Here is a 14072-nt window from a genome sequence, read left to right as displayed (position 1 = left end):
AAGTTGTGACTATTTCTGGCAAATATATATATATATATATATATATATATATATATATATATATATATATATATATATATATATATATATATATATATATATATATATATATATATATATATATATATATATATATATATATATATATATATATGTATACTAGCAGAATCGCGCCCGCGGCTCATCCCTAGGCCACTTGAGGTGTCACCTCCGGGAGGCTCCACATTGTCTCACTGTTCAGTCCCCAAAACTTCTCCTTCCATCAATAGTTCATTAACGTTGTATGTAAGTTCCACCATGTTTTTCACTACAAAGGTACACAAAGTATATTTTTTAGCATTAAACTGTTATTATTTTATTGTCTAATCATTACTACATATAACACCATCCACCATCACTACATATAACACCACCCATCATCACTACATATAATATCATCCATCATCACTACATATAACACCATCCATCATCACTTTCGCTAGTGCATTAGGGTAGACCACATTTTGGTTTTAGCATTAGCGCAGCAAGTATGTACAGATTTTGGCAGTTCTACTCTGGAGCATCCAACATATACCCGTCCATGAGAGAAGCAAGGAACACCAGGTTTAGGCCAACCATCTTTCGGGACTGTCCCCGGCTTTTGTAGATGGTCATGGCAAAGCTCACTTTTAACCGGGAACTGAAGTCGCTTTGAACTCAAATGGCAGGTCAGTGGTGATGAGAGGTATCCATGGTATAAAAAAACCTCCTCTCCTCTTTAGCTTTTCCTGTCAGTATTGTAGCTTCCAGTACATGTGGCATCATGTTCTTTACCACCAGTCTTGTGCCATTGCAGAGCATTGGTGGTTATAGGAGTTCCAATCTTGAGAGTGAGGTGGTGAGGAGGCATTCCGGCGGGATCCAATGAATTCAAGAAATTCTGCAGGATACTGGACTGCTTGGTCCTGGTCAATTACCGTATCAACAGATTTGAATGAGGTCTCAGTGCCCGAAGCTGTCTGAGTAGAGTCATGCTGATTTCAGCCACTGTTTCATTCTTGGTGCCAGAATTGCTCGTTCACGCAGCCACTTATGATCCTTTGTAGTGGTGATAATGTTTGGGTAAACCATGTTAGTGAGCTCAGTTGAGGACTTTACAACATCACATCCTGAGGAATGATTATTTATCCTGAATTCAACGGGGAAAGTTCCATTCCAATCTGTGTAGAAGGTTTGCAATTCAGCATCTCCTTGTAGATATCCTCTCATGTTTGTGATAGGTGAGTGTTTGAACACTTCTCCAAAGGTATGATGCCTTATGCACGCATTCAGTCTATCAGCTGGAGGCTGAGGAATGACAGGTATGGTCTAAGAAAGTCTCAGTAATGACCATTGTACACTCATGATCTGGCCATTTTCCTCGTATGTCTTGCAAGGTCCTGTCCATCGCTTCAAACGCTAATCCTTGTGAGACATAGTGCATTCATCCTGTATCTAAGGCTGCATTTTCAAGAGTTTTGCCTTTGCCGATCTTTTGATGTTGCACACCGGGATTCTCAGTCAGAGCGAGGTTGAGAGGCAGTTTAAAGTTGAGTGTGCAGTACGTCCTCCTTTCTAGTAGTGATGCAGCAATGCCTGAGGATGCCACAACAAGAGCAATTCTTCTCCCCTGATAACGTACTCCTTGGCCAACAAAAGGTTGATCAGGAATGGCTTTCTCCTGTCCCGTCAGGTGTCAAGAAAGATCATAACCTCGCTCCGCTTGTATCGCTTGCAAGATCTGTCTATACATTTGCTTGATCAGGCGCCAGGTGAGGCTCATTTTTCTTAAGAAAATTCACCAGAACTCTCAACTGAGTAGTCTGCTTCTCTGAGCAACTCCCCGTTTGCAGCTATTGGTTCTTCTCGGTTTGGGGCAGGCAATCAAAATCAGTCAACTTTTTTCTGCATAGCCCATCAATTTGTCTTCCAGCATGATCAGAGTCCTGTTGAACATGTCATCCATGAACTCAATCTCTTGACCAGGGATGTTTCTTTCTTTGATGAAGCAGATCCTCTAAAGACTTTTCTGGTGGTTTTTCCAGAGCTGGCTTGGGTTGAAAAGTCCACATGTCGCAATCATGATGGCAAACAGGTTCCTCATTCTCATTGGCGATTGAGTAGGCCAAGTTGCCCTTTCTAATGTGTCATTCCAGACCATCATCTTCCAGTAGGCCATGGGTATTACACGCTTCCGGTAGGTTCTGCAGACTTGTCCATTTACTGTCTTCAAAAGCGCATATGATTTTGGGCCACGGATGTGGTGCAAAAGTAGTCTCAAACAATAGCATTCAGCCTTGTTGAAGTGAACCGTAACACGTCCCAATGCATTGCTCGACTGGATATCCTACAACATCGGATCCATTAGCCATTCTTCTGAACTTTTCCATTGAAGTCTGCCATATGTAGAACTTGGGTACGTCAACATACAGGAGATTTTGAGCAAACTCATCTTCCTGTGAAAGCTTGAAGAATGCAGTGAAAGTTGTATCAGCAGGATTTGCCATTTGATTTTGAGGACTCTTCTGTGAAGTATACTCTTGTCCATTTTACAGGTGAACAGCCAGGATGAACTTTTCTGATATCGTTCGTATGGGAAAAATTATAAATTCTCCATAGGGCTTCTGGCTGCCGCAAATATAACGGCCCTGCAGAAACTGTGTCACCTACAATGCAAAGATCGCTTGGTCAGAGCCTTTATAACGTATTTGCAGACATACTTGATGGACTTGACTGAATTGCAGAACCTTACATTGGATATGCTCATTGAATGCTTTAGTCAAAAAGAGGATTGTAGGGGGACCACCCATTTGTTGTCTACTGTTATTTCACTGTCTGTTCCAGGTCACAACACTGCTGTGTAAAACCTCCATCGCCTGGCGCTCTTTCTCCTATACTGAGGATAGCCATCTTCCACTCTGAGTATCATTTCTCAGGTCTTTTTGGGAAGTTTTTGGTGCAACGTCCATCTTTCATGCATGGAGAGTGTCTGTTGAATGGTCAAATACGGCTCCATGCGAATCATTTGCTTCTTGATAATCTCATAGAGAACTGATCTTCTTCTGGATCAGGAGACTCTGCTCAAATGCAGTTGTCAATCATGTTCGGTCGAAGTTTCTTCAGCCAGATCAACACATGGACATGTGGTAGACCCTGTTTCTGCCACTCTACGAAGTACATAGCACCGTAGGCCAAAGATTGATGCTTTTGTAAGGCGCATGAGTTTGATCACTTTCTGACGAAATACTCGCTATAATGTCATGCCGATCTTGTCCCTTCTGGCCTTCCATTAGAGCTTGTTATGTCAGTCCACAGAGCGTATGTAAAGTAATACAGATCTGGTCGTCCATAGTTTCTGACGTAGGTCATAAACTCGAGTCTTTTCATGCATGTATCGCGGACCCTCCAGTATGAAGAGTGAGAATCACCAGCTGTCCAACATTGCCCACATGTTCATCCCTTGCTACTGCATCTCTCAGATGAATGTTGTCATCAACCCTAGCTTCTTTTGGTTGAGTCGTATGAAGATGAAGCCTTCGGTTTCAATTTTGGCATACATGTCCACTACAACCGCGGGAGAGGTTCCTTGATCTTAGTGATGGTTGAAACTGTCTTCTCTGATCATGAAATCTGTATGAATAAAAAGTCATTGATGAGACTTTCTGCCTACTTTCTTGCCGCACCAGTCGCTGGATCTTGTGTGAGAAATGCGTTCAAGTGATATCCGTCTTCACCTTTCCAGAAGATGAGAGGATACTGCAGTGCATCATAGGATCGATGTGTCTCTGATATTCTTGTGAGCGACTCGTCTCTGTTTGAGTATGATGTCTCGTTTCTAAAACCTTGACCGACAATCAGATAGCTACTTCATCAACTACAGCATTGAATCTTCTTTCATGTTCTCCCTTGGGGTCGTCTGCTTTGATCCTGACTTTGTACTCGTCAGAAGGCATGTTTTCCAGGGCATTTTAAATGACTGTACATACGTGTTGCGCTCATGCAGCATTTCTGATAGATAGGACAATGTCATGTCTGACACCTTGGAATGTTGCCACACCTGGTAGTAGCCTGTTTTTCATGATCTCCCATGAAGTAGATTTGGAGGAACTGCCTGCTCATCTTCCAGTGTAAGAGGGATCCTGCTTGTGATAGACTTGACCCTGGACTTTGAATGTGGGCATGTATCTGTGCTCACGAAGTACCTGGTAGCTCCAAAGGATGTCATCTGGAAGAATGAATTGTACTTTCCGTATATTTTCCAAGAAGTGTTTTGACTCTGTGTTGTTCCCAGTATGAGAGTCTTCAATGGTTGTGGTGGTTTTTCCAAATTTGACAGTCGTACTTTCCATGAGAGCAGCATGTCCAGCAGATTCTTCCTTAGTACTTCTGTGCACTGAATGTTCACATTTTATCGATACAGTTGCTAATGATACGAGGGATACTTTTCATATTATATCTCATTGTCATAATTAAATGCTGCTTCCTGCGCGGAAGCCACTGTATTCGTTAATAGAATTCTGTATCCCACAGCTCTCTGTCTATTAGCATTCAAACGAATTTCACGCGCTTGATTATTTCTAGAGAACGCCTTTCTGCTAAGTTTGCTATCTGTCAGCATTAAGACGGTTTTTCCTTTCCTGGATCTGTTTCCTCAGACCGACTTTGCCGCTGTTCGCTCTTCTGAGCATTAAGGAGGATTCTCTTTTCCGATCTGTTTCAGACCGACTTGCCGCTGTTCGCCCTTCCTGAGCATTAAGGAGGGATTCTTCCTGATCTGTTTCCTCAGACCGACTTGCTGCTGTTCGCTCTCTCTGAGCATTAAGGAGGATTCTTCCCTGATCTGTTTCCCAGACCGACTTGCCGTCCGTTCGCCTTCTGAGCATTAAGACGGTTTTTCCTTTCCTGATCTGTTTCCTAGACCGACTTGCCGCTGTTCGCTCTCTCTGAGCATTAAGGAGGGATTCTTCCTGATCTGTTTCAGACCGACTTGCCGCTGTTCGCTCTCTGAGCATTAAGACGTTTTCTTCCTTCTGATCTGTTTCCTAGACCGACTTGCCGCTGTTCGCTCTCTGAGCATTAAGACGGTTTTCCCCTTTCCTGATCTATTTCCTGTGACCGACTTGCCGTTGTTCGCTCTCTGTTTAGTTTGTAAACGCAGCACGTTGTTGCCTTGATTCACTTTGATTTTGATTGCTGCTTTCTCAATGCATCTACACACCCATACCCACGCACATATGTCCTACTACCCAGGCACTGCATCACCTGTCACTTCTGGCCTTTTCATGAGAACTAGATCCTTCAAATGAGACCAAAGCAGTGTCGGTGGCGTGACATACCGTCTAATGGCATTTGGTGACCAGTATTAACCAAGTGTCCTAAGGTCAAAGTTACCTCACCGATGCGTGGGAGGCGATCTTTGTTGTCACTGTTCTGGTGTTCTCACCCACCACGTAAAATCTAGCAATATGCTGCCTCGCAGATCCTCTTGTTTCGAAGTGTGGTGTTATGCCAAGTACCTGTTATTGCATCTGTTTAGCCTGAACAAAAAGCAGTGAAACTGAAAATGTGTGAGTTCTGCCGCTGTGTGCGGTGCAGGAGGGAATAACGTCGAATTTTTGGGCAGGATCGTCACAGGAGGACATAGCGGTTATCGCCCGGACAACACTGCCTGACGATATCCTGAATGGTAGCAGTGAGTCCACTCAGTCTGAAAAGCGTAGTGTCAAGAAAATATGTCAACATTAGCAGATGTTAAACGAGTGTGAATGACAGACCACATCACATTGGAAAGGCATGTCGGGGGGTCAATGTTTAGAGGATTCTGGGTCTGAGGTAGACTCAGAGTTAGAACTGTTAGGACTGGTGATCTCAATCGAACTGCTCAGGATAGATCAGTAATGGTTCTAGTCAGTCAAGGACTAACTGGTTTCCGTTTGTCCCACCCTGGGGTAACTGGCAATGGCGTCACGAAGGATGATGTCATTCAAGCTTCTAGAAGCTTCTCAGAAGGAAGAGTTGCTATGCATCGATCCTCTTGGCATGAACACCTGACTTCAGTGTCAGCAGCGTTGCAGCAGTAGCTGGCTGGAAAATGATCTCGTTGAGCTGTAAATCATCCTTAATTGACGTTGCAAATATCTAACTATTAACTAATAATTTACATCAAATAATTGTGAGTTATAAGTATTAAGCAATGCATCCAGTCATCATAAGAGTCATTAATTAAATAAGTAATGAGCTTAAAAGGTGATATCATCATGTTGAGACATCTCTGACTAACCTAGTGCATTTGACCAAGCTACATAAATGCTACTACATGATTGCATGAAAAATATCTTTGACCCTGCGGGTCAATGTAAACTGTAATGTAAACTTATTCATCCATAGTGTATAATACTCTGGTTATGGCGTTGGTTATAGACTAAACTAGACTAAACTGGTTGTACACAAACACACATTGACACATTGACTGCCACAACATAAGCAATGAGGAAGTGCAAGTGAAATGAGACAATTTCTCCATCAAAACAGTAAAACAATAGTGACGACATTTCATTTTCTCCTGTTACTGAGTCGTCTATTTCTGGAGTAATACATAAGTACAGGAATGCGTAAATTTATCTGTTTCAGTTCGTTTAAGTGATAGATGTTAATATGTGACGATAGTCCTTTTTCTTTTGTGATAGATAAACACGTCGCCTCATCATGATTCCATGTATCATATTTATCAAAGGGCAATAGGGTCATTTTATGCTGATCACAAGGTAATGTTATATAACTGAACATCACTGAAGGAGGAGCCAACTTTCAATGCTACAAACTTGGCTATATACGCTGCAGGTGGACCATTACATCTACTGGTTTTCATGTCTCTTGCTTTATTTTTCCTTTCGTTATTTTAGGTTACAGAAAGGATTGTTAGTGGTGGTGGGGAAGCACGTTGAGTAAGTAAAGGTTGTTAATGGTGGTGGAGAAGGCATAGTGTACAGATACGCTTCTTGTTTGTGGTGGTGGTGAAAGTATATTTGTGAACAGGTAGGGTTTGTTGTTAGTTATGGTGGAAAAAACATGTTGTGGAGGTATTTTATTGTTAGTAATGTTGAAAAGGAATGTTGTGTAATGGTAGACTTGTTGGCATGTTGTATACAGGTATGCTTGCAGTTAGTGCTGGTATTGAAGGCAAGTTAGTACAGATAGGCGTAATGTTAGTGATGATGGTGAAAGCATGTTGTGTACAGTTAGGGCTTTGTTGATTTGATTTTGATTTGTTGTGTTGCAGCGTTATTTATTGTGCACTCACTCATCCTGTGAGGCGGTAGCGCAAAGGATTACAGAGTAGAGTTACAAAGGGTCATAATAATTAACCCCCGTCGTCAGGATATTATGGCACTGAAAGTTACACAGTATTTCATTTACATTATTTGTTTAGTTCTATACATAAAGGGTAACTTATTCACAAATGTGAGGAACAGGCGTGTGGAGGGTGTAAGTCTGCCACACTTGTTAGTGGTGGTGGTGGTGAAGGCATGTTGTGGGACAGGTAGCTTGTGGTGGTGGTGGTGGTGGTGAGGCGGTACAGGTAGGCTTGTTGTTAGTAGTAGTGGAGCGTTGTATACACGAGGCCGTTGTTAGTTAGTGTCAAGGTGCAAGCATGCTTGTTCCTCTTCGTGTTTCAGCTACTCGTTGGTATGCTCGTGGCAAACAGGGAAGCAACTTGCTAAGTCCTCTCATCAGTACACAGTCTCTTCACCATCAAGACTCTGCTGTGCTCTCGTGGCAACACATGGTAATCTGAGTGCCTCAGGCCCAGGCTAGACCAGCAGGAGAGCTTAGGAAAACAGTGGGCCCCAGGTGGGACGACGCATAAGTCCACTGCCAGTGGGCACGTCTGGCGACTATCAACCACTGCCCTACTGCCTTGCGAATTACCCTGGTAGGTATATGCCACGGGAGGCCCTAAACAAAGAGTTTGCGGTGGAGCCCCCATATCAGACACATATGCGCACACAGATCCGACAAGACCCCAACAGCAATGTAGGAAGAGGTGACCAATATGGGAACCCAACGACTACACCAGGGAGGAAGGCAATGCTGATGGACAGGCTACTAAGGCGAAACACAGCAAACTGGGCTATTAGGTAGTATTGCAATCTCTCTCTCCCCAGTCGTTGCAACACTTGCACCACTGGATCCGGAAAAGGAGGTTGGTGACAGTGTGGTTGCTGCACTCCTGCCTCAACACATAAATTAACTAATGCACAGCAATCATCCAGCTCATCATACTTCTCAATCAATAAACCCCAATTCCCACCTAAAATCCTATGGGACAACAAATGAGTGGCGACGGGACAGGCAGAGATGGAGTGAAGGAAGGGAGCGTAGTCTACTGATGTGTGGGGTGGCAGTTCCACACTCACCATATGATATTTTATGGAGGTCTGGGACTGTGAGAGGCATGGGGTGTGGTCTAGTAGCTCTGGGTGCCTTGTTGTATCTCTGATTATTCCGGAACTGGAAATAATTATTGTCAAGCAAGTGATTTATAGATTTGTAAACAAAGAGGGCACAGCAGTAGGTGTTAATGATCTTTCGAATTTTAGCATTTTCAATTTAGAAATTTGTCGTTTTGGTGATCTGGTTTTTTCAAGTAGATCATTGTTCGTACAACTCTCTTTTGTTGTAACCAGGATTGTGTTTTTGAAGAGCCAGAAGCCCACCATAGTGTGTGACACTGTATCAGGTGTTGTAAACAACATCATGATAGATTTCTTTTCATTGCTGTGAGAGTGAGGACTGTCGAGAGTGATACTTGATACTGCACTGTTTATTGACTTCACTGTGAATGGATTGTATGTGGTTTCTCCAGTTAAGTTTCTCATCAACAATAACCTCGAGGAATTTATTGTTCGCATTTGAGGACTGTATTACCAAGGTACAGGGCCCAAGTCTGGGGTCAAGTTTTCCTTCTGTGAAAGATCGTATAGTGGGTTTTCTCAAGGCTTAGGTCAGTTTATTTCGTATTACCCAGGTCTGACTTTAGCAATTCAGTGTCCATAGTTCTCACCAAGGAATGGAGGGTCTGAGCTGCTGGAATAGAGATTACTATCATCTGCAAATAAGTTGTATTTATGAGTGTGCTGGCGTGGACTATGTCGTTTATGTACAACAAAAACAGTACAGGATCGAGAAAAGAATCTTGGGGACGCCATACAAGATTGGCGAGGAGTTAGACTGGTTGTGTACAAGTAGGTATATTATTAGTTAGGTGAAAGTATGTTATGTATGGGTAGGCATGTTGTTAGTGCTGCTGGTGAAGGCACATTGTGTACAGGTAGGCATGTTGTTAGTGGTGGTGGTGGTGGTGGTGGAGGCATGTTATGTGCAGGTAGGCATGTTGTTAGTGGTGGTGGTGAATGCATGATGTGTACAGGTAGGTTTGTTGTTATTGTTGGTGGTGTTGGTGGTGAATGCATGATGTGTACAGGTAGGCATGTTGTTAGTGGTAATGGTGAAGGCATGTTGTGGACAAAAATGACATTACATACAAAGACATGGGGTAGGTGGGTCGTTTAACAAAAGCTTTCATTACTGAAAGAAGAAGGAACATGCATTGAACATACAATTAATTATAGTTTACAGTTCATGGCCCGGGCCTGGGCTGGTCATTGAGACACCAGGTGGTGTGGTATTCACGTGGTGCAGTAACTCGTCCTCGGGTGCTGATATGCAACACCTCACGTGGTCATGGAGACATCAGGTGGTGTGGTGTTTACGTGGTGTAGTAACTTGTCCTCGGGTGTTGACATGAAGGGCCTCATGTGGTCATGGGGACACCGTGTGGTGGGGTGGTGTCACAGTACCTCACTCTGCTCGGTGATGTTGTGTTATCTCGTAGTCAGGTGTAAAGCCGACCTGCTGTTGTTCCTAGGGTGGACGGATTAACACCGTCTGGTCAGAGGAGGTCCCAGGGGTGCTTATCTCAGTGGTGGGTCACGGCTCTCACTGGTACATAAGAACATAAGAACATAAGAATGGAAGAAACTGCAGCGGGCCTATTGGCCCATACTGGGCAGTCCCGTTTACACCCAACCCCTATTGCTCATATAAGCATCCAACCTATGTTTGAAGCTATTCAGCGTATTCGAGTTAATGATGATATTTGGTAACTTGTTCCATTCATCACTACTCTGTTTCAAACCAGTGTTTACCTATTTCACCTAAATCTAAATTTGTCTAATTTAAAACCATTGTTGAGTTCGCTCCTGGTTGGATAGTTTGAGTACCTTTGTAATGTCCTTTGTTTAGCCCTGCCTTCCTTATACCTCTATCAGGTCGCCCCTCGCTCTACGTCTCTCGAGGAGTGCAAATTAAGATGCTTTAACCTGTCTCTATACTCAGGTTCCTAATGCCCGGGTTAGTCTTGTCATTCTCCTCTGAATTCTTTCCAAGGATTCTATATCCATTCTGTAATAAGGTGACCAGAACTGAACTGCGTAATCCAGGTGTGGTCTCACAAGAGCAAGATACAGTTTAGGATGACCTCGCTAGTCTTGTAACTAACACTCCTTTATGAACCCAAGTACTTTATTAGCCTTGTTACGAGCAAAAACACATTGTTTACTTGGCTTAAGGTTCCTACTTATCATTACTCCTAAATCTCTCTCGCAGTCGAGGATTTCTCTATGGCATCGTTGTTCATCTGGTATCTGGTTTCCTGTTTACATCTCCTATGCTGAGTACTTTACATTTGTCCACATTGAATTTCATCTGCCATTTTTCAGACCATTCGAAAATTTTTTAGATCTTCCTGTAGTTTTGGAGTCCTCGTCAGATTTAATTCACGTCCTATTTTAGTGTCATCAGCAAATTTGCTTATGTTGCTGTCTATGCCGATATCTATGTCGTTTATGTATATAATAAATAATAATGGTCCAAGTACTGAGCCTCGGAACTCCACTTGTGAGGTTCCTCCAATGGGACTTAGTGCCATTAATTCCTCGCTGTTTCCTGTCCTGTAACCACGCCCTAATCCATTTAAGGATATTACCTTTGATGCCATGTGCTTCTACCTTTCTAATGAGTCTTTCGTGGGGGACTCTGTCGATTTTGCTAAGTCGAGATATCCGCATCATAATTGTGCCCCTCGTCCACCGATTCGAAAACATTGAAAGAATGTTAATAGATTAGTTAGACATGAACGTCCGCTTGTGAAGCCATGCTGGGAATCATTGATCAATCGGTGCTTCTCCAGGTGATTTCGAATAGAGTTTGAAATGATTGCTTCAGTAATTTGCCTACTATTGATGTTAGACTGATTGGGCGGTAGTTAGAGGATAGTGATCTATCCCCTTCTTGAAAATCGGTATTACATTCGCTATCCTCCAGGATTCTGGTACTACACCGTTTTTAAGGACATGTTAAACAACTTTGCTAAGGATACTAAGCTCTTCCTTACATTCCTTTAATACTCTGGCAAATATCTCATCGGGATCAGGTGACTTATTAGGCTTTTAGTTTGTCTATTTGCTTACTAACATCGTTACTAGTCACTACTATCTCGCTTAATTTGTTTTCTTCACTATCTCTGAATAAAGTCGGTGCCTGGGTATCATGTTTAAATTTTCGGTGGTGAAAACTGTTGAAAAATATTTATTCAAATTATTGCTCATTTCTCTGTCGTTATCAGTGAGCTCGCGTGTCTCTGACCGTATTGGTCCAATCTTTTCTCGCGTTTTAGTTTGATACATTTGGTAGAATCCTTTGGGGTTTGTCTTCGCCTCCCTTGCTATACTTACCTTATTATTCCTCTTGGCTTTCCTTATCTCGGTTTTAACCCTACTCGCCAATACCCTATAATAATCGGAGGTAATTTCGCCACGATTTATCCTTCTACCTATAGCCTTCCTTTGGTGATGCTCTTTAAATAATTATTTATCTATTTAGGGTCATTGTTGTCTGATCTGAGTTTTTGTATGGTATGTTCTGCCTTTGTGCATTAAGTAACTCACTATTTAAATTGTCGTGGAACTCGGCAATCTCAGATCTCGTTATCTGGTAGGTGTCATCTGTCAGGTTCACGGCCAAGCACGACACCCCCTCTCTCAGCTGCCTCTTTAAACTGTCAAAGTTTGCCCTTCTGAAATCTGGTACTTAAGTGGAATTTTCCTTACGTCGGTCTAGTGCTGAATTCACTGGCTTAAACACTGTTCATCACTGTTCAACACTGATCCCACTTCTTTCCAAAGCAAAATTTTCACTTTTGATTATGTTGATATCCCGGTGGTGAAGATGGGTTGGGGAGAGGAACATATGAATGGGGCCGAACATGGCCAAGTGGGGCCGCTGCTCAGCAGGAGTAGCGCTTGAATTGTGTACAGGTAGACATGTTGTTAGTGGTAGTGGTGAAGGCATGTTGTGCTCAGGTAGGCATGTTGTTAGTGGTGGTTGTAAAGGCATGATGTGTGCAGGTAAGCATGTTGGTAGTGATGATAGTTGTGGTGAAAGCGTGTTGTGAATAGGTAGGCTTGTTGTTAGTGGTGATGGTGAAGGTATCATGTTGACAGGTAGGCATGTTATTATTGCTGCTGGTGAAGGCACGTTGTGTACAGGTAGGTATGTTGTTATTGGTCGTGGTGGTGGTGGTGAAGACATGTTGCGTAAAGGGAGGCATAATGTTTGTGGGAGTGGTGGTGACAGCCTGTTGTGTACAGGTAGGCTTGTTGTTACTCGTGCTGGTATAGCCACAGTGTGTACAGATAGGCTTGTTGTTAGTGGTTAGTGGTGAAGGCATGTTGTGTGCAGGTAAGTATGTTGTTAGTGGTAGTGGTGAAGGCATGTTGAGGATAGGTAGGCAAGTTGTATACAGGTAAGCTAATTAATAATGGTGGTGGTGAAGGCATGTGTTGTGCAGGTTAGCGTGTTGTGTACAGGAGGCTTGTTGTTAGTAGTGGTGGTGAATGCATGTTGCGTACAGGTAAGCATATTGTATACAGGTATGCTTGTTGTCAGTGGTGGTAGTGAAGGTATACTGTGTACAGGTAGGTTTGTTGTTAGTGGTAGTGGTGAAGGCATGATGTGTACAGGTAAGCTTGTTGTTTTGTAGTGGTGAAGGCATGCGGTGGTGAGGTGGGCATGTTGGTAGTGGTGGTGGTGAATGTGCTGAAGGCACGTTGTTTACAGGTAGGCTTTTTGTTCGTGTTGGTAGTTGTGGTGAGCATGTTGTGTACAGGTAGGTTTGTTGTTAGTGATGTTGGTGGTGAAGAAGGCATGTTATGTATAGATAATCATGCTATTATTGGTGGTGGTCAACGCATGTTATATGCAGGAAGGCTTGTGTTAGTGGTGGTTTTGAAGTTATGACAGGTAGGTATGTTGTTGTTGGTGGTGGTGGTGGTTGTGAAGGCATGTTGGCAGAGGTGGCAGTTACTCTAGTGGGTTTGTTTATAGTGTTGAAGAAGAGCTTAGAATGACAGGTAGCAAGAAGGTCTAATACTGAGGTGTCGGTTTCTGATTTTAATAGATCAAGGTTGAAATCTCCTGTAATGTAGCAACGTTTCCTCTCTGAACTTATGATAGAGATAAGCTCCGAAAATTTATCAAGGAAATTTCTTACATTAGTGCGGGGTCTTCTGTAGATTACTCCTACTAGGATATTTCGTGTGTCGTTACGTAATTCAATGAAAACACTCTCCATGTATTCCTCCTGAACCTTTAAATCATCTCTTACAGAAGTGTTATACTTGATACCAACATATAGGGCGACACCACCACTGTGTCGTGACGTGTTGACGCAGTGTCTTTTATAATTAGGAAAGTTATACAAATGTTCAATATTGTCAGTGAGTTTGGTCTCAAAGAACTCAAGTACATCAAATTTGTGGGCAATAGAAGATAAACACTGATCTAAAAAGGTATCTAGATGAAGGGGAATACTGCTGATGCTTTGGCTAATCAAGGAGAAGGAATGAGGTAGTAGAAGACTAGAACTAAACTCGGGAGAGTCAGGAAAGTAATAGTTACAGTTGGGGTTGGTGTAACCCAGTGAGTTTTGTAGA

Source organism: Homarus americanus, unplaced genomic scaffold (genome assembly GCF_018991925.1).
Source record: "Homarus americanus isolate GMGI-L3 unplaced genomic scaffold, GMGI_Hamer_2.0 scaffold34921, whole genome shotgun sequence".
Lineage (NCBI taxonomy): Eukaryota > Metazoa > Arthropoda > Malacostraca > Decapoda > Nephropidae > Homarus > Homarus americanus.
The sequence above is the reverse complement of the archived record's forward strand: the minus strand, read 5'-3'. Positions refer to the sequence as shown.